Here is a 25,799-nt window from a genome sequence, read left to right as displayed (position 1 = left end):
GGAAGAAAAATGTTCTCAAAAAAGGATTTGCCTATCACTTCAGCAGAACAGCTCAAAGTTATGCAAATCCCTTGCTTGAGGTTTGATTGTCACCCCTACCTCCCTCTACTACCCAGGTTCCCAAGCCTATAAGGGATTGAAAAGTAAACAGCCATGTTCTGGTTTAAAAGATGAAGTAGAAATCACAGTGTAGCCTACTGCTTCTCATGTGTGACAGAAGTCTTAGCATAGCATATGCCTGTGACCCTGCCATCCTGCTTTCTAGGAATTGTTCTCAAGGAAATACTATAATTATACAGTGTACACAGCATGGTTACTGCAGCTTTGTTTTAATTAAAAAAAAAAACAACTAAAAATAAACAAAAAGTCAAAATTTCAGTACTGGTTAAATAAATGATGGCATATTAAAACACTGAGCTTCTATGCAGCCATTAAACATGTTGCCATAGGGAGAAATAGTATAACATGGAAAGATCTGTCATTAAATGAAAATACATATTCAATACATTTTAACTATGATCTCGTTTTTTTATATCATAGAGTCACACATTATGACTCAAAAAGTGGTGAAACTTATTTTCCTTCTGCTTTTTTCTCTATTGTCTTACCTTGCTACAGTGAGCACAGATACTTTGATAATTAGAATACAATAAAAATCTTTAAAAAACACTGGCAAAACAAATACAAAGGAGTAAAACATCTACATTTAAACTGTTTCATTATAAGTTTTTCTCGTGGAAAACTATGTGTTCAGAGACCCACATATGCCGGACTCCCTGGAAACTGGGACACATGTTACTTTCCAAGTGGCCCCCATAGCAGTCTGTCAGTGCAGGGCAAAGATAGAGTGAGTCAGCTTTCAGCTATAGTAAGCCAGACTGATAAACCCTGTAAGAAGGCAGGTAAAAAATCGTCTCTCAGATCTAGAACTGACGTTGATTTACCCAGCTAGGCTCTTAGAATCAAATCTGCAAGGAAATGATTTAAATCCCATTGTTCTTTTGTTTCCCTTTTGAGATTTATGGAAGTGGGGGGATGTATTGGGACAGAACAATGGCCAGCTGGAGGTCTAGGCAGAGGAGCAGTTTATGGGGACCAGAAAGGGGAGGCGGAGTACCCAGGTGAGGATTTACACCAGGTGACATTCAATCTCCTTTTCTTCAACCCCTCTGAGTTAAAGAGTGTAAGAGGGCATCTTACCTCGAGTCCCTCGCTTTTACTGTCCAACAGTCTTTATCCTAAATTCCTAATGACCCTCTTAACCGTATTTTTAACTCTTGATCTGGAAATATCAGGTTATGTAACATGCCAATCTGCACAAGGATGTAATTCTGCCATAAAAAAGGACTGAATGAGGGAGAAATTCTAACAAAACTGGAAATGACTTTTCTAAGAAAAGAGAAGATATTTTTGTTTCAAGCACTTGAGCTGTTTTTAAATAGACCATGGATGCAATGTTGCTGGTTCTTTTGGGGCTGTTGATTTTTCCTGCCCAACCCCCACCCAACAAATGCACAGTGTTGTAAAGGGATGAAGAAAGTGGAAGGGAATGATAATCTGTGAGGTTTTGTGACATTAATCCTTACTTTGTTGTAAACTAGAGGATATCTTCCCATTTATACGAAAGCAAACTGAAATACCAAAGGAGGCCGCATCGCCATGATTTCCACCTAGTAAATAAAGGAGTTAAAGTCACATTCCATCAACTGACTCCCACAAAATCAGACAGGGTTAGAGGTTATACAACAGAGAGATCTATTGGGAGGTCCAATTCGTCCAGTACTATAATACCCAGTCTTCCACTGCAACACCCGTTCAGTGGGAACCTCATATTCCAGATTATTCCCTTCGCTGTAGAACTGCCCTCTGATGATGATTCTTTAGGCTGAACACTGGTTCCACCGCGCCTGCTCCCCACCCGCGCAGTGAGCAAGGCTGACCCTACTTCCCACCAAAGTCCATTAGGATAGTTTATTGACTTACTGGCCCCTTTCTACCCCCATCCCCCAAAAGAGGCCTTGATGACCACAGGAAGCTGGCAGACAAATCCGAGAAATCTCGAAAACCGAACCTTTCCATCCCTGACAACTTCCCCACCCTCAGAAGACCGTGAATTCACACGCCAACCTGCGCTCTGCCCCCGCTCACTTAAAGATACATGCTGGGAATAAAACCTTCCCCGAATTACGCCCCTAATGCTATAGGAACATCTCCTTCCTAAGTTTTGCCTGGAGAACGTGGGGGCGTTCACTTCCGCGACATTCACAAGGAGCCGCTGACAGGCGACGCTCGTTCGCCCCGGGAAATCAGCTCAGACTGGTCCAGTTCCACTAGGTGGAAGAACTCCCATCATCACCCTCACCAGAGAAAACAGATTCTTTCCCATCATTCTCTTATAACGCCCACAAGGAGGGGAATCCCATTTTTGCTCGATGTCTGGCCTCGCCGCACACCCCCCTCCAGGCTCGCTCGCACTCTCTCTCCCACACACGCGCGCGCGCATACGCACACACACACACACGCGCGCGCGCATACACGCACACACAAACTTGCTTCCACCACCACCTGTGAAAACATCCCTCCTAACTTTGGCGAGGAGAGCTCCGGGGCAGAGCTGAGCTGCGGAGCGCCCGAAGCGCGCCGGAGGGCGGAGGATGGGGCCAGGCAGGGAGAGAGCAGCGCGATCGGACCGGGACCTCGCGCGGCGCTGCTGTCCCGCTAGCACCCGGCCGGAACGCCGCGGTCTGGGCTGGGGTTTCCCGCGCAGGCCCCGCCCACCCGGGGGCCCCGGCTCAAGCGGACTGCGGCCCGGCTCGGCGGGTAGAGGAGCGGGAAGCCTGGGACACCCGGCGGACGACGACCGAGAGCGCGAGAGGGCCTTAGCCCGCGCAGCCGACCTGGGGCGCCGTAGGTGGGGGGCGTTTAGAGGTGGCGGCGAGAGGCCCGCGACGAAGACGGAGGCGCCCGAGCGACGCGGAGACCGTGGAGCGGGAGGGAGCGGGGAAACAGGTTGCCGCCGAGCCCGTCCCCTCCCCGCTACCGCCCCGAGGCGACCGGATTCCCGCCCTGTCCCGAGCAAGCACAGCCCCTCCGGGGCGCCCTCCTCCTTCCCGGATCCTCGCGGCCGGCCCGCAGCCTCTCAGGCAGCCGGGTTAAAGGCGCCTTCAGCAAGGTCAAGGCGCGGCTGGCCGGCACCTGGGGATTTTCCCCAGCAGAGCACGAGCTTTGTAATCGCATTGTTAAGGATCATGGCAGCGGCAGGAAATCCGAAAGGCCCCACAGGTCTGCGAAAGGAGGATTTATTTTACAGCGCAGAACACACTCAGACCCGGGATTTCAGGACCGTGGAATGTGGCAAAAACAAAACCCTGCCCTCCACCCAAGCACACCACCACCTCCTGCCTGTGGGGGGTAGGCAGTTCAGCGCCACTGAGCCTCAGACTTAAGCGTTCCGCACGCCTCTGTCAGGTCTGGGTCGGTTTGTCCCTCTACAGGCGAAAAAAAAAAAAAAACAAAAAAACACAACGATTTAAAAGCACTCCACTACTGTGGTTTCTCTATCAAAGACCATCAACATGCTACAGGCTGCGGCAGCTATGGGAAGCAGGGAGAGGAGAATAAACGCAACAGAAGCAAACCGCGGTCCGCGTAGGAGAGAAGCGAGGGGGCGGAAGCTGTAGTCTGCACTCATCCCCATCCTATCCCATTAACGCCCCGCTAGCCCAGGAAACCAGGAATGGGCACCTAATGGTGGCCAACCCGGGCAGAAACCAGCACTCTCCCTCCTAACCCCCCGCCTGAGTAGGCCTAGATGGCTGGCATGCTTGGCATCTCCAAGGTGGACCAGAGAGCGCAAGCAGGTTTCTAAACACGTGAAGGACACTGGGTGTGAAGATGGGTTGGAGGAGATCTGAGAGGCAGAGAAGCGAGGCTTAGGGCTTGCCCAGTATGCAAAGTTAGTTTCCTGAAAGAGCATCCCCTGCAAGGCCTCCCAACAACCCGAGACAGGTTCGGGCTCTGGGGACTCCACGAACCCTGGAGTTCGCGGCTTTTTCTCTCTGATCAATTCCAGAGTCTCCACCCTATTACCAAATCGATAACCGGTTCTTTGGGGACAGTAGCATCAGCACCCAACGCCGATCATGGAAGTGGGTGCCATGGCGCCAGGCGTCTCCCTACCCTCCGGTCCCGGGATGGGTGCGCCCCAGTACTTACATTCCCCAAGCAGGCAAACTTTCGGGCTTGTCTTTCACGAACCGGGGATTTCGCATCACGGTTCTGGGTAATCACTGAGCCAGTTTATATAATTGCCCGCGATGCCGTACGGCAGATCTTGCGTGCACGGTCGCACAGCTCAGCACTTGGGCACCCTCTCGCCCCCGCGCTCCAATCCCAAGCGTGCCCTGCCGCCGCCTTCCACAAAGCAGCAAGGCGATCTCGTGGATTAGTCAAAAATCAAGGGTGCAGGCAGGATTTACCAAAACCCAGGCAGCCTCAATGCGCCCCTTTCGCTGCATTGGTGTCTTACGGATAACTGCATCTCTACAAACCTCGCCAGGCCTCGGCGGGTGGGGGTGGGGGGTACAGAGAGCCGGAGCGGGGGGTGGGGGTTGGCGCGGTTCTAAAGAGGATTCCTATTACCCAACCGAGTAATAATATCCTCGTACACTTGAACCAAGGTGCACAAATTGCCTTAACCTGTCGCCCTGAAAGGGGAGACAACTTCCAAAGTTAGAGACCACGCAGTTGAATTTCCAGTACTTTCTAACCTCGCCTAGGCGGGGATAGGGCCGAGAAGTGGCGGGCAGAGGCCAGCAAAGCCCACCCTACCACACAGCCAAGGAGAGGACTCACCAGTTGAACCTTGCCTCGCCCCCAGTAATTGGCTGTGTATTCCCTCGCTGAGCGTACACACACACACACACACACACACACACACACACACACACAACTCCTATATCACCTTCACGTCTGCTTCCTTCAAGAGACTGCATTTTTAAAACGCGAGGAAAATGACGGAGCTCGGTGATCACATTTCAACCCAGAGCAAATTTCTCCAAACTGGGGGTGGGGGGGGTGCGGGTGCGAGTAGACACACACACACACACACACACACACACACTCACACTCACACCCAGGAGCGCTCCGAGCGTCCACCCGCGGCTGCAGCCTCCACTCGCTGGGAAGGGAACGTCAGCACCGCTGCAGGGCGGCGGGCGAGGAGAGTCGAGCGCCTCGCGGGCTGCAGAGGGCTCGGGGCTGGGGTCGCTCTCCCGTTCCTCCGCTTCAACCGCGCCGCACGCGGGGCCGCTGCAGCCGGTGCTAGCCCCGCAGGACCGGCTGCAGCCGTCAGAGCCCGGCGCCTCCTCCCAGGCTCCTCCAGCGCCCGCCGGGGCCCAGGGGTAGGCTGGTCTGCAGAGGGGCTGCGGACGCTGGGGCCAGGGCGGGGAAGGAGATCCCCGGGTTGAAGACGAACCCGGGCGCATCGCCTCCCTCCCACCCGCAGTCCCGAGTCCCGGACCCGCGCCCACCTCCCACTCTCCCCTAACCTTAGCTCTCAGACTAGTCCGCGGCGGGCTCCGGGGGCTGCGGCGACGGAGGCTCGGGCTCCAGACTGGTTCGCCTCGCCGGCAACCTCCCACCCAGGCTCCCTCCCTTCCTCCCTCAGTGCGGGCCGAAGGAGCAGGAGAGCGTCTCCGGGAGCCCTGGGGGTCCGTACCAGCCGCCCCGACCCCGCCACGGTCAACGAGCGAAAAGGGGCGAGGAAGCCGGCGAGACGCCGCCGCGGTCCCCAAGGCGCTTTTCCATAGAGCGGAGCGCGCCGCCTTACCGTGGCTGCAGGCTGCCACCGCCGGGAAAGCGGGGAGGACGGCGGCAGGAAGGCTCAGCGCCGCGCCGGTGGCTCCTCTGGCTCTCGGCGGCGCGGCTCCTCGGCTCGGCGAGCCCGAGCAGGGCGCCCAGGAAGGAGCGGGTCCCGGCTCTGCGCTCAGCTCCAGCGAGACCAACAATAGCTCCCGAGGGGAGCGGAGCCCCAGCGAGCCTCCAGCCGCGCGCGCACGCCCGGCTCCCGCTCCCGGCCGCTCCCGGCCGGCGTCCCTGCCAGCACTGCTGCCCCACATGAAACAGCTGCAATCCCGAGGCTTCTGGGGGGTTGGAGCGGGTGTGTGCGCGCGCGTGTGTGTGAGTGTGTGTGTTTAATAGCTTCCCTCCTCTTCTTCCCCTCCCTGCCTGCTCGCCTGCCTGCCTCCGTCCCCCACCCTCGCTCTCTTACACACAGAGAGGGCGAGCGAGAGAGAGAGACACACACACACACACACTCACACGCACACGCAGGTTACATGAATGGGAGGCGGGAGCCAATCCTGCGAGGCTGGGCGAGCCGCGGCGCACGGCGCTGCGAGCAGGACCGCACCACGGCGCGGGGGGGCGCCACGCAGGTGACGCGCGCCCTCCGGGGGCCCCTCGCCGCCTCTCCGCTCGCCCCAGTCTCTGTGTTCTCCCCGATGGCTTCCTCGTTCCCCCTTCCCTCCTTTCAGTCCGCTCCTTTCTCCATCTTCGCTCCTTTTTACTGCTTATTCTTTCTCGAATTCTCCTGGTTGTTTCAGCTCAGTATCTTCCTCGGTCTGCTCTTTTCTTTTACCGTCTCCGCTCGCTCAATCCCTTTCTCAAACTTTCTCCTTCCTTGTCCCGACTTTCCCCCACTTCCTCTCCTCCTGCCTTTTGTTCTCTCTCCTCCCGCTTTGGCCGTCTCCCCCGTGTCTATGTGGCGTTGTCCGGTCTCCCTGCCCTCCCCCTCTTCGCCCATCCCCGGGTCTCTCTGGGGCGGGTGGCTTCCCTCCCCGCCTTACCCCCTGGTGTTATTTCACACCCTCAACACTTTTCCAGGGACAGCCCCTCTCCCATTCCTGCTGCAGCACAGCCAGAGGTAATTAAGAGCTGAGAACTTGAGTTCGTTCCTCAGGCTCCCAAGATGCCCAAAGAAAGGCCCTCCCTCGGACAACTTCTCTAAAACCATGGTAACAGCTACTCAGTCGTGATAACAATCATTTAAAAAATAACTGCAGAGAACGTGGTCGAAGAGATTTGTCCTTCGCCTTTCTGGACTGTGATCGCCAGCACATTTCGAGAAGGGCATTTTCATGGGATGGGAGAGGCAGCCTGGTGCAGCGGCAACTTGCAAGGGCTTTGGAGAGAGACGAGAAATTCCCACAGCAGCCCTGCTGCCTGCCAGCTGTGTCTTCGTGCAAATCATTATCTCTATCTAGCCCTGCCTCAGGTTTCCCCTCTGTAAAATGGATAATCATACCTACCTCACCCCTTATGGTGAGGGGCAAAAGAGGGAACAAAGGAAAGAAAGTATTGGGCATATGGAAGTTCAAACAATATGACTTCCTTTCTCCTCCCTCCACAATTTTTTAAAAAACTCCCTTCATGATCTTCCCCTACATTGTATCACCAGAGTCTGAAGTGTGCAATGAAGCAGGCAATGGGACAATATAAGGTTATAGAAATGTGAAGCAAGGAGGTCTAGGATATTTGAAAAACTCTGTTGTATGAACAGGAGATTGTCTAGTCAGCTGATTTCAGAGGCATCACAGAGATTACAAACTTGGGGTGCTAGGATGCCCCTTCAACATCTCCTGACTAAGGCTTCCGGAACTTCCCGGACAGAGGTAGGATTGGATGGGGGGTTTCCTGCACTCTGTCCAATCTATTTTTAAAATCTTCATAACTGAGCACTGACCAGTGACAAAGCCTCTGAGACTAACTAAAATGTCAAGTCTCTGCCTTTGGATAGCATTTATCAACTTCACGTCCTCACTACAGATATCAAATGCTTTCCATAAGCTATGATGGACAGTTAGAGTCAGTCCTTTGACAAATATTTGTTGACTCTGTCACTGGCACTGTGGTGGACTGTGGGCATCCAGCAGAGAGGCAAGCAAGCCTTGCCTTTGTGAGCCTACAGAGCGATGGACATGTCTGATGAATGGGCATTGGGAAATGAGTCATATATACCTTGAGAAATATCATTTGTTTGGTGGACAGAATCTTTCAATATATGAGGTCCATGGCAGAGGGAATGAGAAAGGAATCCTTGAGTGAAAATTTTGGAATCCACTGTTCATTCTCTGCACTTCATTCGACTGATGGAAAAACAGTCCCAAGCTAAAAGTAGCAGGGGCAAGTATGATGGGAAACAAGATAGCTTGCATCCTCTCAAAGTATCTTTGATTAATTTCAAAGGGAAAAACAGTAACTTTACAGTTCAAAAGCCTGGCCAACTCTGCCTGAAGTAATGAATAAGTCAGTATCGCTGGTAATGTGATAGGTAGACGTTGTGCGCCTCAGGATGTGACACACTGAGAGGGACAGAAGAACCTCACTTCTGTGGTATTCCTTGCCCTGATTCTAATCATGAAGAAACATCAGACACACCCAAGTTGAGGACCATTTAAGGAAATAATTGTCACATACTCTTCACAAACACCAAAATCAGGTAAACGAGAGACTCTGCAACAGTTCTAAATTAAAGAAATGTCTTAGCTGTCATGACGATAAATGTAACACATGGTCCTGGATTGGGACATTAATAAGACAATGTTTATTTCTTGATCTTGATACTTACTCTTTTTATGCAGAAGACTTTCCTTGTTTTTAAGACCTATACAACTGAAGTATTTCGAGGTTTAAAAAGATGAAGAAATTCCTGCCTTCAAAAAGAGGCATAGTATGGTGGGTTTCTGCCTAAGGAATAGGCACAGTGTGAGCACAGAAGGCTCCCAACCAAATCCCTGGGGGTAAGGGAAGACTTCCTGTAGGAGGTAGCATTCAAGTTGAATTGTGAAGGCAAGAAAGTCAGCTATACCATAAGGGAAAGGGGGTGCTTTTTAAATAGAGGTAACCATACAGGGACATGGACGAAAGCATGAGGCAGATTAAGGCCTCAGAGTTGGCACATGAAGAGAGTGCCTGGGACAGTGTAGACAAGTAGATCAGGTTGGATTTTGAAGGGGCTTGAAGGAAGCTAAGGAACTCAAACATCTTGAAAGCTCAGGTATAGTGGGGATGGGGAGCAGAGACTTATGAAAGACTTTTAAGTAGAGGAGGCATGTGATCTTAAGTATTTGAAAAAGAGGATCTGGCAGCAGTGTAAAGAAGTAGATTAAAGGCCAGAGAAGACCAGAGATGCTGAATTAGGTCACTTAGGTAAACTCAGGCAATTGCAGTGAGGATGGAGAGGGGAGGAGAGATTTAAGAGAGATCGAGGGTGTAAAATGAACCGATTCTGGTGACTGGCTGAATGGGGGTGGGCAAGGAGAAGTCCAAAGTGACTCCTAATTCACAAGCGTGGGTATTTGGGTGGAGGGTAGCACTATTCACTTCCATGTCAAGAGCATTCAGGAGGAAGTGGAGATTTAGAGGGGAGGGTAAGGTCAGCTGTTACCATGCGGTAGCTAGCCTGATATTCTCCAGCACAGCCACTTTGTGCTATAGGAAACCCAGCTATAAAATTCAGCCTAAGACCCTCCAAATGGCCAGCCCCAGGTATCACCCAGAAAAACAAACAACAAACAAATAAACAAAACCAATAGATTAGATATAAGAGCAGTGTATCATTTGTAATAATGGGGAAAAAAATTGAAACACCTTAAATTGTCAAGTAAGATATAAGTAAGTTGGGGATGCCTGGGTGGCTCAGTGGGTTAAGCCTCTGCCTTCAGCTCAGGTCATGTTCTCAGGGTCCTGGGATGAAGCCCCACATAGGGCTTTCTGCTCAGCAGGGAACCTGCTTCCTCCTCTCTCTCTCTCTCTCTGCTTGCCTCTCTGCCTACTTGTGATCTCTGTCAGTCAAATAAAGAAATACATTAAAAAAATTAAAAAAAAATAAGATATAAGTAAGTTGGAGGACAGCCTTGTCAGATTATCTAGCCACTCTAAAGTTATTCTTCTTTGCAGAGTTTCTCAGGCCATGGAAAAATGCCAATGCTATCATGTAAAATTTTTTAAAAGCAGATTTCAAAATTGTTAACTGCACAAAAATCTTCCTGGAGAAAAACCTGGGGGGGGGGGGGTGGGAAATCCTACCAAAAACATGTCAATGGTTGCCTCTGGGTGATAGGATTATGAGTAATATATATTTTCTTCTTCAAGCTTTTTGGGTACTTTCTAACTCTCCCACAATGACATTCATTACTTTCATAATAAATTTTTTTTTTAAATGGCTGTGACCCCCCCCTTCTACTTTATCCCTTTTTAATCCACCCTTCCTACTCCCCCTGAAGACTAACTGCCTTTTAAGCTTTATCTCTGAGAGTGAAATAAGAGGGCATTTAACAAATCAGGGTAAATTATCAGCTGGGCTGAAGAGGGGGAGAAGGTGTTCTTTCTCATGCAGGCAGATATGTTATTAGAGCTGTTGAAACTGTATATATTAAAGACGCTTGCATTGCCCTTATTGATTCTGTGCTATGTTACCCAGAAAAGAAAACCTATAGTGGGGCCAAGAAAGTGTGAGCCTTGAAAGAGCAAGTTTTAATTATGAAATGTTTGCAAAACCTCTTCTCTTCATAGTCCAGCAGTTGTTGTAAAACTGTTTCAGAAAGAAGGTACTTCAGCAAGGAGACACGTGGGGGCAAGGGGCAATGCTTCATGCCTAGCATCTGATACATGTCAAATACACAAACAGTTTACATAGGATTGGAACACCCACTGATAAGCGCCATCAAACGTTCACAATTAGAGGGCAAGAAAAGTGCCAGACCGCGGATGTTCTCATTCTTTGGAAAGTTTGCTGTAAATGGCTCCCTGGTAAGGTTCCCTCAACATCTGTGATTTTCAACTCACAGAAATGTTTTACTATGTGCACAGGTTCCCCAACCTAATAATGATTCCTTATGCAAGCAGAGCCCTTTACCTTTTCAAAGGCCCTCCACATCTGTTGATTCACTCAAACCTTACACCCCTGTCCCCCTTCCCACTAGGATCCTTCCTGTTACTTCCAGTTTGCATAGGAGCAACAGGGACCCAGAGACTCCGAGAAGTTGCTAGAACTAAGGAAAGAATGGGAGACATTCTTGGAAACCCCTCTATGTGACTCTGACCCCTCACATGTGAGTTCTGTTATCAACTCCTCAAGGTTACTTGGGAAGGAGGGTGAATAAACTGGGGTGTGTGTGCTTCCGGCTCAACAGAATCAGAAGGGACCCCATTCTCCAGAATTCCAGGACCATGCCTTTCCCAGAAAAACCCCGTTTTTAAAAGCCAAGGGGGTGAGGCTAGGTGTTATTCTCTGGGAGCTAACTTAGTTTAACCTGTGAGCTTTCTGGGAGGTTTATCTAACCTGTGAGCTGGCTTTCTGTCTTGAGGGAATTCAATGCTAGTTTTTGGGGTTACACTGTCTGCTAGAGAAGGAGAAAGCCTCTGCTTGGTCTCCCACACATCTTCTCCTTTGGAAAAATAGTTGCATCTTTCTCTTTCCCCACCTTTACTTCAATGTTCAGCAGAGTATTTGGTACTTAGGGGTTCTTAGTAAATATTCCTGCATGGAGTGAAGAAACAGATACTAGTAACAAAATCGCTAGCATTTTACCCAGGACTGAGCAAAGAACATTATCTCATTTAAATTTTAGAGCAACACCATGTGGTAGATATGGTTGTTGCCCCTACTCCATAGGTGAGAAAACTGAAACATAAAAAAGTTAGGCAGTTTGTCCAGGGTCCTAATGATTAATAAATGGCAAAGCCAGATTCCAGCTCAGGTTGTTCGAAGTCCAGGATCTTAGCCACCACACTGTATTGGATGGACAAATGAATGGATGGATGGATGGATGGATGGATAGATGGAATTAATGGCACTGGCAGTGAATGAGCTCTCCATGAACCCCTGCAGTACATTTGATGTGGTTAATCTTGTCTAGAGCAGGTCATCCCATGACTTTCCATGTTTGCATGTTTGCATCCTGTTTATTTCCTTCATCATATATTTCACAAGCTGCAATTACATGTTTATGAATTTGTTTTTCTTTTTCTTTATTTTTTTAAAGATTTTATTTATTTTATTTGACAGACAGAGATCACAAATAGGCCGAAAGGCAGGGGTGGGGGGGAGTAGACTCTCTGCTGAGCAGACAGCCTGATGCGGGGCTTGATCCCAGGACCCTGAGGCCATGACCTGAGCCAAAGGCAGAGGCTTAACCTACTGAGCCACCCAGGCATCCCCACTTTTTCTTTAAACATCTGCCCCACTTGCAATATAAGTTGCAAACTCAGCTCCATAAGTGTCTTGGTCACTTTTATGATCTGCAGCACCTAGCACAGAGCCTGGACCGAGGAGATAGCTCCATAAATATTTTTGAAGTGAGTGAATGAATGTGGGCTCCCTCCTTCTTCAGGGCTGGAGGGCCTGTGAGCGTGCATACACGACACTTGTGAAAGACGGGCATTTTGCACGAATTTACTCCCTCCCCTGCTGATGCTTGCTTTCTGCCTTGGAGGTCATGTAGTTCGGGCAGTGGAGCTGAGATTCGTGGGAGCACATCATGGTTCTGACTGTGCTCCTCTCTGGACATTTGCACCCAGATTGCACCCAGGGCAAGCACTGATCACAAAATAGCAGCATCTGCTGTGGCCAAGGTGACTAGGTGGCAGAATCCCATGGTGGAAGCATCTTCTCTGATTAGGTCAGCCCTGGCTTTCACAGCAGAGAGGTGTTGTATCAGGGACATCACTTGCATAACATTTCTGTTCCAAGGGCTGCTGGCAGGGTCTCCTCCAAGGTGGGGGCAGGGGGCTCCTAAAGCTTTTCTCCTGCATGCTTGAGTCTATGTAATTTTTTAAAAGAGGAAACCTCAGCCAAGGCCTCCTTTTTGCTAATTTTTGTTTTGTCTCTTTTCTTACTTGCCTAATAAACTTCTTTGCCACTTGAGATGAATCTGCCTTTTCTTCTGCAGGGTAGACCAGGTGGCAGAGGCTGGTCCTCTACAAAGCTAAATCAGAGCCTTTTCCTAGTTTCAGACCTCTGTAACCTTTACTAGAACTGTTTATTGGTTCAGAGGCCATTTGCCCAGAGGTAATCAGGAATGTAACAGATAAAGTAAACATAAAAGCAACCACAAAGGCCTTCACTAAATTACCAAGCCTCCGTAGGGTGATTCTAATGATTATGATACCAGACACTGACCTAATGCTTTATACATAGTCATACATTTAATCCATCTAACAGTCCTATAAAATAAAGTATATTACTACTCCCAAATCAGAATATAATCCAACATTCCTAGGATTTATCAGCCTGTGGGACAAAAGGAGTAGCATTAATGTTAATTCCCAAATAAACACTATTCTGGCCTGCATACTACTTTTTCCATATAACAATATATCTTGGAAATAAGTGCTTCCTCATTCTTTTTTATGATCACATACTATTTCCTTATAGGGGTGTACCATCTGAATTTAATCATAGGGATCATGGTGATTATGATATATTCATTTAAATAAGTATCAAGTACTTAACCTAAGATTAGGTCCATAGGAGCTACTCAAAAATTTTACTAAGGGGGGCGCCTGGGTGGCTCAGTGGGTTAAAGCCTCTGCCTTCGGCTCAGGTCGTGATCCCAGGGTCCTGGGATCGAGCCCCACATCAGGCTCTCTGCTCCGCAGGGAGCCTGCTTCCTCCTCTCTCTCTGCCTGCCTCTCTGCCTACCTGTGATTTCTGTCTGTTAAATAAATAAAATCTTTAAAAAATATATTAAAAAAAATTTTTACTAAGGGAATTAAATTATATGATAACTCTCAGGTCTGTTGATTCTTAAAAAGAAGAAACCCATAAGAGGTTGAAGATTCAAATCAGTTGGGAAAGGATGAACCTTTCAAGTAACAGTGCCATTATAACCAACAAATCATTTTGGAGGGAAAAAGTCAGATCCCTGTCGATTACAATATCCCTCTAAAATTTTTCATACTGAATATAAAAAATGAAATTAGAAAATTCTAGGAGCAAATAGGTGACAATTTACAAAATTTTGGAGGTGAAGAAGGAAGCCATGTTTAAGTGTGACATGAAAAGGAAAAAAATTTTAAAGAAAAATGTCAAAAACTTGACTGTACAAAATTTTTGAAATGTTTGTATATTTATAAAACCAAGACAAGAATAAAAGGAACAAAATGTTGAGGAAGTATCTGAAACATACACAAAAAATTGCTACTATCCTTAATATATAATGAGGTTTTACAAATGTATAAGAAAAAAATATATCTCAATAGAAAAGTAGGCAAAGCACATTAAAAAGCTAGTTTAAAAAACTACAAAGCTAGGCATATGATATATATTTAACTCACTTGTAACTCCAAGAAATGCTAGATACAATAATATTCCAAGTTTTTTTTTTCTTTTTGCTTATCAAATGAGAAAAGTATTAGAGAAGTATGACATGCCCAGAAAATACTCTCCTTATATTGCCAATGGGTAGATATCGGCACAAACTTTCTAAAAGAGGTTGTGCAGAGGTGAAGAGGTAAATGTCGCCACATTTAACCAAAACCTTTCCATTGTGTCAAGCTTTCAGCCAAGGAATCTATGTCTACATTTAAGGGAGTTAATTAAAAGAAAATGATCATGGATGGAATTATGTAAAGAATTATGTAAAGAGTTTGATCAGTGTTAGTAGTAATAGCAACAAACTGGAAACAATCTGTCAATACATTAGTAAACAATCGATTGTATTATGATACGTCATAGTATGATGAACTATTATATGGCCATTATAAACCATGGTGAGAAGAATAATGAACTGGAAAGAATTTACAATACATATTTTTGTGACCTTTCTTTAACTTACTATAGAAAATGTGAGGGGGCGCCTGGGTAGCTCAGTGGGTTAGGCCTCTGCCTTCAGCTCAGTTTATGATCTCAGTGTCCTGGGATCGAGCCTCGCATCGGGCTCTCTGCTCGGTGGGGAGCCTGCTTCCCTCTCTCTCTCTGCCTGCCTCTCTGCCTACTTGTGATCTCTCTCTGTCATATAAATAAATAAAATCTTAAAAAAAAAAAAAAGAAAATGTGAGACAAATACAAAGTTTGGAAAATAAATGATACTCATCACCTAAGTTCAATGATTATTATCTTTTATTTTTATTTTATTTTTAAGTAGGCTCTGCACCCAACATAGGTCTTAAAGTCGTGACCCTGAGATCAAGGGTTGTATGCTCTACCAACTGAGCAAGCCAGGCAGCCCTAATTTCAATGATTAGAAAATTCATGGCCAACCTTGTTTTATCTGTATTCCTCCCTACTTACTGCCTATTAGTTTGAAGAAAATTTTAGATACCATTTCATTTTGTCCATAAATATTTTAGTCAATATCTCTAAAACTATGAACTATTTTTTAAAAATAACCACAATATATTATTATACTTTAAAATAACAATATTTTTTTTAGATTTTATTTATTTATTTGACAGAGATCACAAGTAGGCAGAGAGGCAGGCAGAGACAGAGAGAGGGGGAAGCAGGCTCCCCGCTGAGCAGAGAGCCCAATGTGGGGCTCTATCCCAGGACCCTGGGATCATGACCTGAGCTGAAGGCAGAGGCTTTAACCCATTGAGCCACCCAGGCACCCCTAAAATAACAATAATTTCTTAATGTCATCAATGGTCCAGTCACCATTCAAACTGCCCTGATTGTTTCATAAATCTTTATTTTTACAGTTTGTTTGTTTGCATCAGGATCCAATAAGCTTCATGCATTGTAATCTGTTGGTATAGCTACTAAGTCTCTTTTGATAGCCTTTCCTCCATTTATTTTTCCCCCACTTATACATTACTTCTTAAAGAGACAAGGTTGTTTGTCCAAGAGAGTTTCCAATAACCTGAATTTACTGAATGCACTCTTCTGGTTTAACTGTTCTTCTACAACTTGTATTTCCTGTAAATTGGTAGTTAGTTCTAGAAGCTTGACCCAATTCAGAGTTTATTCTTTTGGGTAAGACTGTCTAGATGTTATTGTGTACTGCACCTGTCTTTGTGATGTTAGTAGTCTTTGATGCTCATCAGCTAAATTCAGCACTCACTTAGAGGATGTACTGGTCATATTCAGATTTATCGATATTCATTCCTTCTTCACTTTTAACTGAAATACTTCTATAAAGAAAACTTCCTCTCTTGAACTACTTGCTGACTAACTAAACAGGCAGGATAAGTGTTTGATTCTTTCCTTTTTCTTATCACGTTCCCGAAGAATGATCTGTTTCCCTAGCATTCTCCAAAGGTAAGCAAAGACATTATTTGTTTTGTTTTTAAGTGCCATTATGAGTTCATGTATTTAAATATGGTTGATGTATTTTCATTCATTTTAGTTATTGTGCATACTGATGTTCAAATTGCCCTTATCTTTGACCAATGGGGACATCTTCCTATTCACTTCCAAGTCTTTGATAGCCTCCTTCTCTCCCTCCCCCAACCCACCTGGACTAATAGGATGTTTCAGGCTTATCTTGTATCTATGCTATGATAGAACTGAGAATATCCATTTTAGGAAGACCCTAGTTCTTTTTAGTGGGAAATGGTAGTTAGAAACCAAAATCTTGCTACTAAAAGTTGCTTATTGCTACTGGGTTAGTATTATTTATCACCTTTTTAAATTCGCAGGTTTAGGAAACTTTTTAAGAAGGAAAATTTACTATGTGTTTATCCCATTACTTCTAACTTATTCAGTCCTCTATCTGTATTGCCCTTCTTCCATTACAAATAATAAATGAGGCTATAGAAAAATATTTACTGATTTGTGAAAATAGCCACAATATTTACTTTGCTGGGAAATGATCTATGTATATATAAATCATAAATATATTTCATATGTATATATCAAAGATATAGAAGTTAACAGTGACTATTTCTTGATAATACAATTAAAGGTAATTTTTAGTTTCTTTTGGTATCTTTTTTTTTGTGCCTTTTAGTATTTATAAGGTTTCCGTAATAAACCTGTTTTATTTTTGTTAAAAGAAAATAAAATTGCTAAAAAAAAACAAAATCAAAAATAAGCCAGATGGTATAAATTAGAGTAAAATGTCTGCCAATCTTATATGTGGGTAGAATAATGATATTCTATTACATCTACGGAGTGCTTTACAATTTACAAAGCATTTTACATCCATTAACTTTTGTGATCCATCACAGCATTGTAAAGGAGTCAGAATAGGAAAACTGTCCTAAAGGAAAAGAAAATAGAGATGTAAAAAGATCACACATGATGGAATCAAGGTTAGAATTCAGGGCTTCTGACGTCTTTTTTTTTTTTTTTAAGTAGGCTCCATGCCCAGTGTGGAGCCCAACACAGGGCTTGAACTCACAACCCTGAGATCAAGACCTGAGCTGAGATCAAGAGTCGGACACTTAACTGAGTGAGCCACCCAGGCACCCCAGAACTATTGACTTCTTGTTCAGTGTTCTCTCTCCTGCATAATATCTGGCTCTGGGTGATTGTTATTATACCTTTGTTTTATAGTAAGACAAGAAGATCCTACAGTGTCTTCTCTGTTGCTTAGAATGTTATCCTCAGAACCTTCTTTCTGTAGCATGAGGTTTGGAGGCCCATAAAAATGCCAGAACTTATTGTTCAATTTAATTTTTATTTTTAATCAAAGTAATTCATTAACATAACTTTAAAAGTCAAGTATTCTAAAAGGATTTTAATGCAAAAGAGCAGTCACCTGCCTTCCCATTCACCCCCTGACTCTATCTGATGGTCTTCCTTCCCAGAGGAAGCCACTTTCAACTATTTGAGCTGTTCCTTCTGGTTTTTATTTCCATATTACTAGATTATTTGTTTCTACGCAATTTCTGGATTTTTAATTCTTAGGTATTATCAACATACTTCTATTATTGAAGATGATAACTTAATTGTCCTTTTCTTCTTTACACAGACTTCCCTTTTCCTTATCTTCTCAATATATTGACTTCATAATCTTTGCTTAAATATTAATATTTCCATCATTATGATTGTGTAAAAATTATTCTCAGCTGAGCCATGTACTATACTATGATGTTCTTTCTTGTGTGAATTTTTGTTTCCTCTTGAGTTACCAATGGGCTCTCTCACTTTTTATTTTCCAGATTTATTTAGTGTTTTAGGCACTTGCCACCATTTCATCTCCAAACTCTCTACCAAGTTATAACTCTTCTTTTGATACATTCCAATCCATCACATAATCTGCCAAATTCTTTTCTTTCCTTGTATCTGTTTACTTCCTTTCCTTCGTCATAGAAATGTAGTTTTCCATCTCCTCACTGGTTCTAATTGGACCGGTTGCTTTGGAGGCTTGCTGCTGGCTTTTGTTTCAGGGTCTTTTGTTTTACCGTATTTCTGGAAATTTGATTTGATTTATTTGTACCTTTGATTTCCACGTCTTCCTTTTCTGTTTTGTTTTGTTTTGTTTTGTTTACCCTTCACACTGAAAAAAAACATATGGGAAGTGAAGTTCTTGAGTTCTTATTTGGCTGGACACAGAATTCTAGGTAGAAATAAATTCCCTATAATTTTAAGGACACTGATGTTTCCATTGTCCTTTTGCTCCCAATGGTAAGAAACCTGACACTGTTTTTGCCTCTTTATCCTGTTTTTGTGAATTTCCCCCTGCCTACACTATTCACTGAAATTTTTTTAGGATCTTCTCTTTGCTTCAGAAAATTTCTTCAGAAATCACACCATTAGTGGCAGGAGTCTTTTTTCCTCCACCTTGCTGAACTGTTGCTGAGTTGTTTTACTCCAGAAACTCTGAAGGATTTGTTCAATATCATTGCTGAAATGCCTAGGTGGCTCAGTTGGTTAAGCATCTGCCTTCAGCTCAGGTCATGATCTCGGGGTCCTGGGATTGAGTCCCTCATCAGGCTTCTTGCTCAGCGGGGAGCCTGCTTCTCCCTCTGCCTGGTCTGCTTGCTGTTCCCCCTGCTGTGCTCTCTCACTCCCTGACAAATAAATAAATTCTTTAAAAAAATATTTCATTCCTGGGGTGCCTGGGTGGCTCAGTGGGTTAAAGCCTCTGCCTTCAGCTCAGGTCATGAACCCAGGGTCCTGGGATCGAGCCCCACATCGGGCTCTCTGCTCAGCAGGGAGCCTGCTTCCTCCTCTCTCTCTCTGCCTGCCTCTCTGACTACTTGTGATCTTTGTCTGTCAAAGAAATTTAAAAAAAAAACCTTTGTGGCACCTGGGTGGCTCAGTGGGTTAAGCCGCTGCCTTCGGCTCGGGTCATGATCTCAGGGTCCTGGGATCGAGTCCTGCATCGGGCTCTCTGCTCAGCAGGGAGCCTGCTTCCCTCTCTCTCTCTGCCTGCCTCTCCATCTACTTGTGATTTCTCTCTGTCAAATAAATACATAAAATCTTAAAAAAAAAAAAAACCTTTAAAAAAATATTTCGTTGTTGATTTTCTTATTCCCTATTTCCAAAACTCCTGTTATTCAGATATTGGAGCTCATAGACCATTTACAATTTTTAAATCTTCCCTTTTCCTGTTTTTCATATTTTTATCTTTTTGTTCTTTCTGGAAGGTTTTCTCAGCTTTGTCTACTAACCCATTTGTTGACATTTTTATTTCTGCTGTCATATTTTTAATTTTAAGGACCCATTTCCTATTTTTGGATATTTTTCTCTTTAAATAAAGTCTCTAGTTCTTGTTTCATGTACATATCTTTCTTTTCTGTCTAAGGATATTAATGATATATTTTGCAAAATTTTCTACTGTTTCCTGCATTATTCCTATGTTTTTGAGGCTTTAAAAATGTTATTTTGCTTTTGTATTTATTTTTTATTGTAAGGGGTTTGCTCAGATATTGATGATCAATGACTACCCATGTCTATTTAAGGAAAAACTGATTGGAACTTTTAGCATGTACAGCAAAATCTTGCCTAGTGGGTTTGCCTGTAGGACCACCTGGCTAATTCGTTGTTAATTCCTTAACAGTATCTATCTGTAAGTCTTTTCTCAAGGGCCACTCAGTTTCACCAGAAAGGAATCTTCTAGTCTCTTGCTGAGAAGAGCAAGACTAGCTGCTAAGATTTTCTAGAAGCTTCATGGGGGAACGGAATATGGAGGCAGTCTCACTATTTCTATACAGATTTCATTTACTACTTTCATTCCTGTTTTCAGCACAATATATCTACTCTTAGCTGTGTTGTTTTCCCCACAACCAGTTTCGCATTCACTAGTTCACTCTGGACAGTAGATCTCCAGTTACCTCCTTGTCCGAGGAGGAGGCAGGCAATCAGGAGAAGAGCAGGACACAGGAGGAGGGAATCTTAAGACATTCAACCCCACCCAGAACCCTCACTTTTAGAAGTGCCTGAGCTCCCAATTTCTGAGCTTTCCTGGGGCTCTGCAGTGAAATGAAATAGCTTATGGGCTTTCAGCATGGAGAGCTCTGGTTTACTTCCTCGGGTCTGCCTAAGTCAATTATTTCTTGCCCATCTGCTTTATAGATCCCAAATCCTATTGTCTCCTCTCCGATTATTTTTTTCTTTGTGATTTTGTGTTTTGTGACTTTTATTCGTTTCTGTTTCATCTGAGTAGGTGTTGGGGAGGGAACAGGAGTAAAAGCCTACATACAGTAAACCCTCCTTGGGCAGCAGATGTCCAAACCCTTCTTTAAGGCCAGCACTTTAAGAGGCATTCAACCACCTTCAGGGGCTTGAACTCCTTCTTGGAGAAGCACTGTGGCTCTGCTGTCTACACGCAGGGCCCTACCAGAATTTGGGAGTCTGACTTTCCTCACTTTTCAATAGCAGCTAATGGCGCCTGCTATTAGCTGCTATTGAAAAGCAGTATAGTGTAGGTATAGTGAGGATACCTGGGAAGCTATCTGGTCTGTTTTTGGCTCCTAGTCCTTTGAAGAATATCAGCTATATATTTTTTTATATTATGGCTACTGGCAGGCTGTGTTGGGGGTGGGAGGAAATTTCATTGGGCTGTTGAGGGAGACAGTATTGCACAGGGAACTAGACAAGCCTCTTTTACAAATGCTTTGGTGACAAGTTCTGGCTTCTAGAAAGTAATAATGACAATAACTAATTTTCTTAAAAATGTATATGCATTAATCACCGTACTTTGCATGGTATCTCAATTAAACATGACAACAAGCTTATAAAAAAGTAGCATTATTATCTCCATTTTAGAAATGAGCAAATAGAGGGGTGGAGACATTCAATCACTTGTTCAATATCACACAACAAAGATCCGGCTGGTCTCAGATTAAAACCTGCAATCTGTCTAGAGCTGTTACTTGTAATACCAAGGTCAGAGGTTCTCAAACTTTACTGTACTCGCAAATCACCTGGGGATCTGTTACAGGGCCAATTCGAATTTGGTAGGTTTGGCATCAGGCTGAGACTCTGCTTTTCTGCCAAGCTCCCAGGTGACCCCTATGCTGCTGGTCCAGGGGTTGAACTTTAAGTAATGAAGCTTCAGACTCTGGTCTCTCTAAGGCAGCTGTATCATGTGGCACCCAGCTGCCCAGGGACAAAAGAGGCCATACAATCAGTAACGGTCCCCAATTCACTGCTTCCTCCCCGTGTGTGCAGAAGCAGGACTGCCAGATACTCATTTCTCCCCGCCATACACATTCCCCATGAGTCCCTGGTGTGTCTCATGAGCACTCTCAGTTCTTTCTTCTGCTTTGGCTGCAAGATGCTCACTTCTTTCCACCAGCTTTGAAATCATGAGGATAGCCCTTCACTGTCCCTGCTGCTTTTGAGGTCTTCCCTGGCTTTTGAGCATGCCATATCTGAACTGTCGCTAGGTGTTCTGCAACACAGGACCCTCGAGGTGTGGAAAGGGCGGTGACCCTCACAGGTGCTGTGCTATGTTCCTTACAGAAATAGGAAGAATCCCCTTCCCACTCCAAGTCACCTGGATCCCCAGTAGCAGCCCTGAATCTCCCAGGTTCCTGGTGAAAATAGCAGCCTGTAGGCTTCCTGACCTAGGGAAATAAAACTTCTGTCCTCCAGTGTCTCTTTCTCCCTGGTTAGCCTCTGCTCCCAGCAATCCTAGAATTCGCTACTCTGAAAGCGAGTCAAAGTCAGGCCAGCTTCCAACTTGGGTGGAAGGGGTGATGGTCCACTAACTTGCCAGACAGAGCTAGCTACGTGTGAACCTCAGTTCAGGATTAGTTAGAACCCTGCTCCATGTACGACACAAGGCTTCATAAAGGAAATTAGGAGAGGCATCTAAAAGATTCAAGTATATCAGAGGGCCAAGGGAAAATATTGGAATAAGACTGGGGTGTGAGGGGTGCCTGAGTGGCTCAGTGGGTTAAGGGTTTGTCTTCAGCTCGGGTCATGATCCCAGGGTTCTGGGATCGAGCCTCGCATCAGGCTCTCTGCTCAGCAGGGAGCCTGCTTCCCTTCCTCTCTCTCTGTCTGCCTCTCTGCCTATGTGTGATCTCTGTCAAACAAATAAATAAAATCTTAAAAAATAAATAAATAAAATAAATAAATAAAATTAAAAAGAAAAAAAAGACTGGGGTCTGAGATTGGAGACCCAACTCTGTCTCTACTTAGCTGTGTGACCTTGGACTTTTCAGGCACCCTCTCTGACTGTTTCCAAAACTACAAAACTAAGGGGGAAGACTCACCCTTCCTCTCATTCTAGTCTTCTCTGTGAAGTGTAGGAGTTGGACCGAATGTGAAGTGTCAAGTGAAGGAGTTGGACCACATCAACTCAAAAGAATATGTGGAGGTTTCAAACCGCGGGCTCTTGGGCTGTATTCAACCCACAGGCATGTTCTGCTTGATCCTTACAATATTTTTAAAATGTTGAATCAGTTGCCAGCCTTTAAAACTAAGAAGCTTTTGCAGAAAATCTGGTTTCCTGGCTTTTCTTGAAAGATCAGAAAATTGGCAGTAAGGGTCACACATTCCTGAAGAGCCACTATTGGCCTGAACTGTCTTGTGACTGTCCTTTTAAAGGGGCATGTGCCCTCTGCATTTTCGCAGCCCTAGCAGGCCCCTATTACCCGTCTACGTCGTCTTCAAAGTCCTGTACGGTGTTACGTTGGTATTTCCTGCGTAGTGGTTGCCGTGGGTAGCTGGGCAATGGCAGGTTAGTAGTCCTCATCCTTTCTAAGATGCAGTGTCCAAATTACAGAAAGGGGAAAATAAATGCTCATATTATCGCACTGACTGTATTAATGAGACAGAGCTGGGGTCAGCGGACTTTTATTTAAAAGACCAATGAGTATCTATTTTCAGCTCTGTTGCATGTTGTACTTACTGCTTTTTGGTTTTTTGTTTGTTTGTTTGTCTTACAATCTTTTTTAAAATGTGTGCACACTCTTAGCTCTCAGGCAGTATAAAAACAGGCTCCCAGGTGCTGACCCCTGGACTAGATGGTGTGACGCACTTCCAATAATGCCTGCCCACAGTGAGAGTCAGTAAGTGTGCTTCTCATTATTGTGAGCTCAGCCCTCTCATCCTCTGACTCTGGGACCTGGGTGACTCCACAGTGCCCATCGTAAGTCCCCAGTGGCTGTTTTGATTCTCTCTGGACAATGCAGAGGCTGGCAGCATTTTGTCTGTTGAGACGTGTCCTTCCAAATAGGGGGAGCCCTGCACGAAAGGGCACATCAAAGCGGCACGACAAATACGGTGCAACTGTTCGTCACCATGAAATCAAAGCCATTTTCTAAGCCATTTGCTATAGCACCATCCCCTCTCCAGTCATTCTATCTGAAACATTCCCCAACAATCAGAGCTGGAAAAAGTGTTGGAGGCCCTTGAAAATCTGATTCCAGGTTCTCATAGCCTTCCTCTTTTGTCTCGGTCCCCCAACTCCCCTCCTCCCCGTCCCCTCCAAACAATACACCTCACACTGTATTATATATTATTTAACTTGAATGCCAGGGATGCAGCTTGTGATGAGAGATACTTGACAAAGTGAAATTGCATTGTGTGGCTGGCCTCTCCTGCATGTGACTTGGCGTAATTAAAAAAGAGAGAGAGAGAGAGAGAGAGAGAGAGAGAGAGATACATGATATTGTTTTCTCATTCAAAGAATGTGATGGCTGAGTCTAAAGAAATGTCAGTTATTTTCTGTGGTGTCCAAGGAACCCAAAGATAGCATGCATTTAAATAAAAGAGCCAAGGAGCACATCGAGAGATTGATCAGAAGACACTTATTTTTGCTTGCTCGTCCTTCACCAAGAAACAAACCAAAATTGTATAAAGGGGCATGGTCAAGTTCCTTGAAGGCCTTTGACCTTGATTTCCTTGATCTGGACTCTGTGCATCATGTTTCGGGGGACTTACCACTCTTCCACTCATGTAGCAAACACTGCCTAAGCATCTACTACGTGTCAGACCTTGTGCTAAGTACTAGAAATGGAGGGATGAATCAATCAAGGGCTCTCAAATCCAAGAATTTAATGGTCTAGTGAGGAAGACAGGTGTGTTAAGGAGTCTCAATGTAAAGTATTCATTACTGGTATTATAGAGAGAATCAACGCTTAGTAAGCACTTGCTCCACGCCCGGCATTCTTTTAAGTGTTGCTTATAAGATTCATTCATTCAGTCCTCTCAACAATCCTAAGGGCTGCATGCCATTATACATTTCCATTTCAGAGATGGAGAAAGTGAGGCCAGAGGCTAGGCAAGTCTTAATTCTTTAGGACTAAACTAGTAAGGGGTAGGGCTCTGATTCAAATGCAAAGAACCTGACTTCAGGCCCAGAGCCCTTGAAAGACACAAAACAGCCTCTTAATGAAGGGCTTGGATTACATTCTGGGAACACAACACAGAAAAGCCCCTAATTCCGCCTGTAGGGGTCGGGGAATACATGAGACACCATGGCATTTGTCTGAAAGATTCCCTTCCCAGGGAAGCCGGGCAGGACATTTTAGGCAGAAGAGAAGCATATGCTTAGAGGATGATATTTTAACAGACCCAGAAAAGAGAATATTCAAACCTGACTGTTGTGCTTCATCTTTTAAAAAACAACAAAACAACAACAACAACAACAACAAAAAAAAACACTCAGAATTATCAGCAGTGGCTTATTCGGTATCAGTTTTCCACGCAGTTCTGGAACTTCAGGAGGGCAAGTGCCTGTCCTATTGAGTACTGTATGCCTAATTCCCAGCACATGCTTAATAAATATATTTTGAGATGAAAAAACAAATCTAGTTAAGGTTACAGAGCAGGATGAGAATCAAGCTAATATTATATCCACTACGGACAAGGGTTATGGCTGAGCTTTGTTTTATACCCATAGTAGCATTTTAAACTTCTCATTTCACACTGCTTTTATTTTAGACATGCCCATGGCATTCTTAAAAGGCTTTAAAAGCACAGTATTGTCAAAACTCCCATTACTGTATGTATCAGTAACATTTGGTACATATATCTGAAGCAATTATTCTGTGCATAGAATTCTAAGCATAATGCTCTACTTTACCCATGATAGCCATTAATTAGATGGGATGAAATGATGTTACAGTTGCATGCAGCCCATTTTTAAGTGCAAATCCATGTGTGAAAAGAAAGGAACTTTCTTTTGTTCCCCCTGTAGTAGTAAATCATGTCAATGGCCAACATAGACACCTCCTAAGTAGGCTTTCCTAGGGAAGCTGGCAGGACTGTCTGAAGAAAAGAAACGTTTTAACTTTGCTAGTCAGATAGGCAAAGGAGTCTAAGACTGGGAGTAAGAGGGAAAATATGGGATCCAACTGCCAAAACTTTGGTGAAGGGCCCCCAGAAGGTTTGGCAATTCCATGATTTCCTTTTGATATTACATCTTGGCAAGTATCAGATTTCTCAG

At 44.9% G+C, this 25,799-nt stretch overlaps 1 protein-coding gene across 6 annotated transcripts in view; it reads right to left on the bottom strand.

The window, feature by feature from the left end:
- The window catches only part of TENM4 (teneurin transmembrane protein 4), a 720,251-nt gene extending 713,886 nt beyond the window's left edge, over nt 1-6,365 (bottom strand). For 2 of the 6 annotated variants that reach the window (XM_032357369.1, XM_032357368.1), the window contains exon 1: nt 5,831-6,365. The gene's annotated coding sequence lies outside the window, so the exon portion shown is untranslated. The remainder of the gene's footprint in view (nt 1-5,830) is intronic. The other 4 variants (XM_032357365.1, XM_032357371.1, XM_032357366.1 and 1 more) reach the window with 3 other exon arrangements.
- Between the last annotated feature and the right edge of the window lie 19,434 nt (nt 6,366-25,799).

The sequence above is a fragment of the Mustela erminea genome, chromosome 9 (genome assembly GCF_009829155.1).
Source record: "Mustela erminea isolate mMusErm1 chromosome 9, mMusErm1.Pri, whole genome shotgun sequence".
Lineage (NCBI taxonomy): Eukaryota > Metazoa > Chordata > Mammalia > Carnivora > Mustelidae > Mustela > Mustela erminea.
Note: the sequence above shows the minus strand (reverse complement) of the source record. Positions and strands in the feature narration are given on the sequence as shown.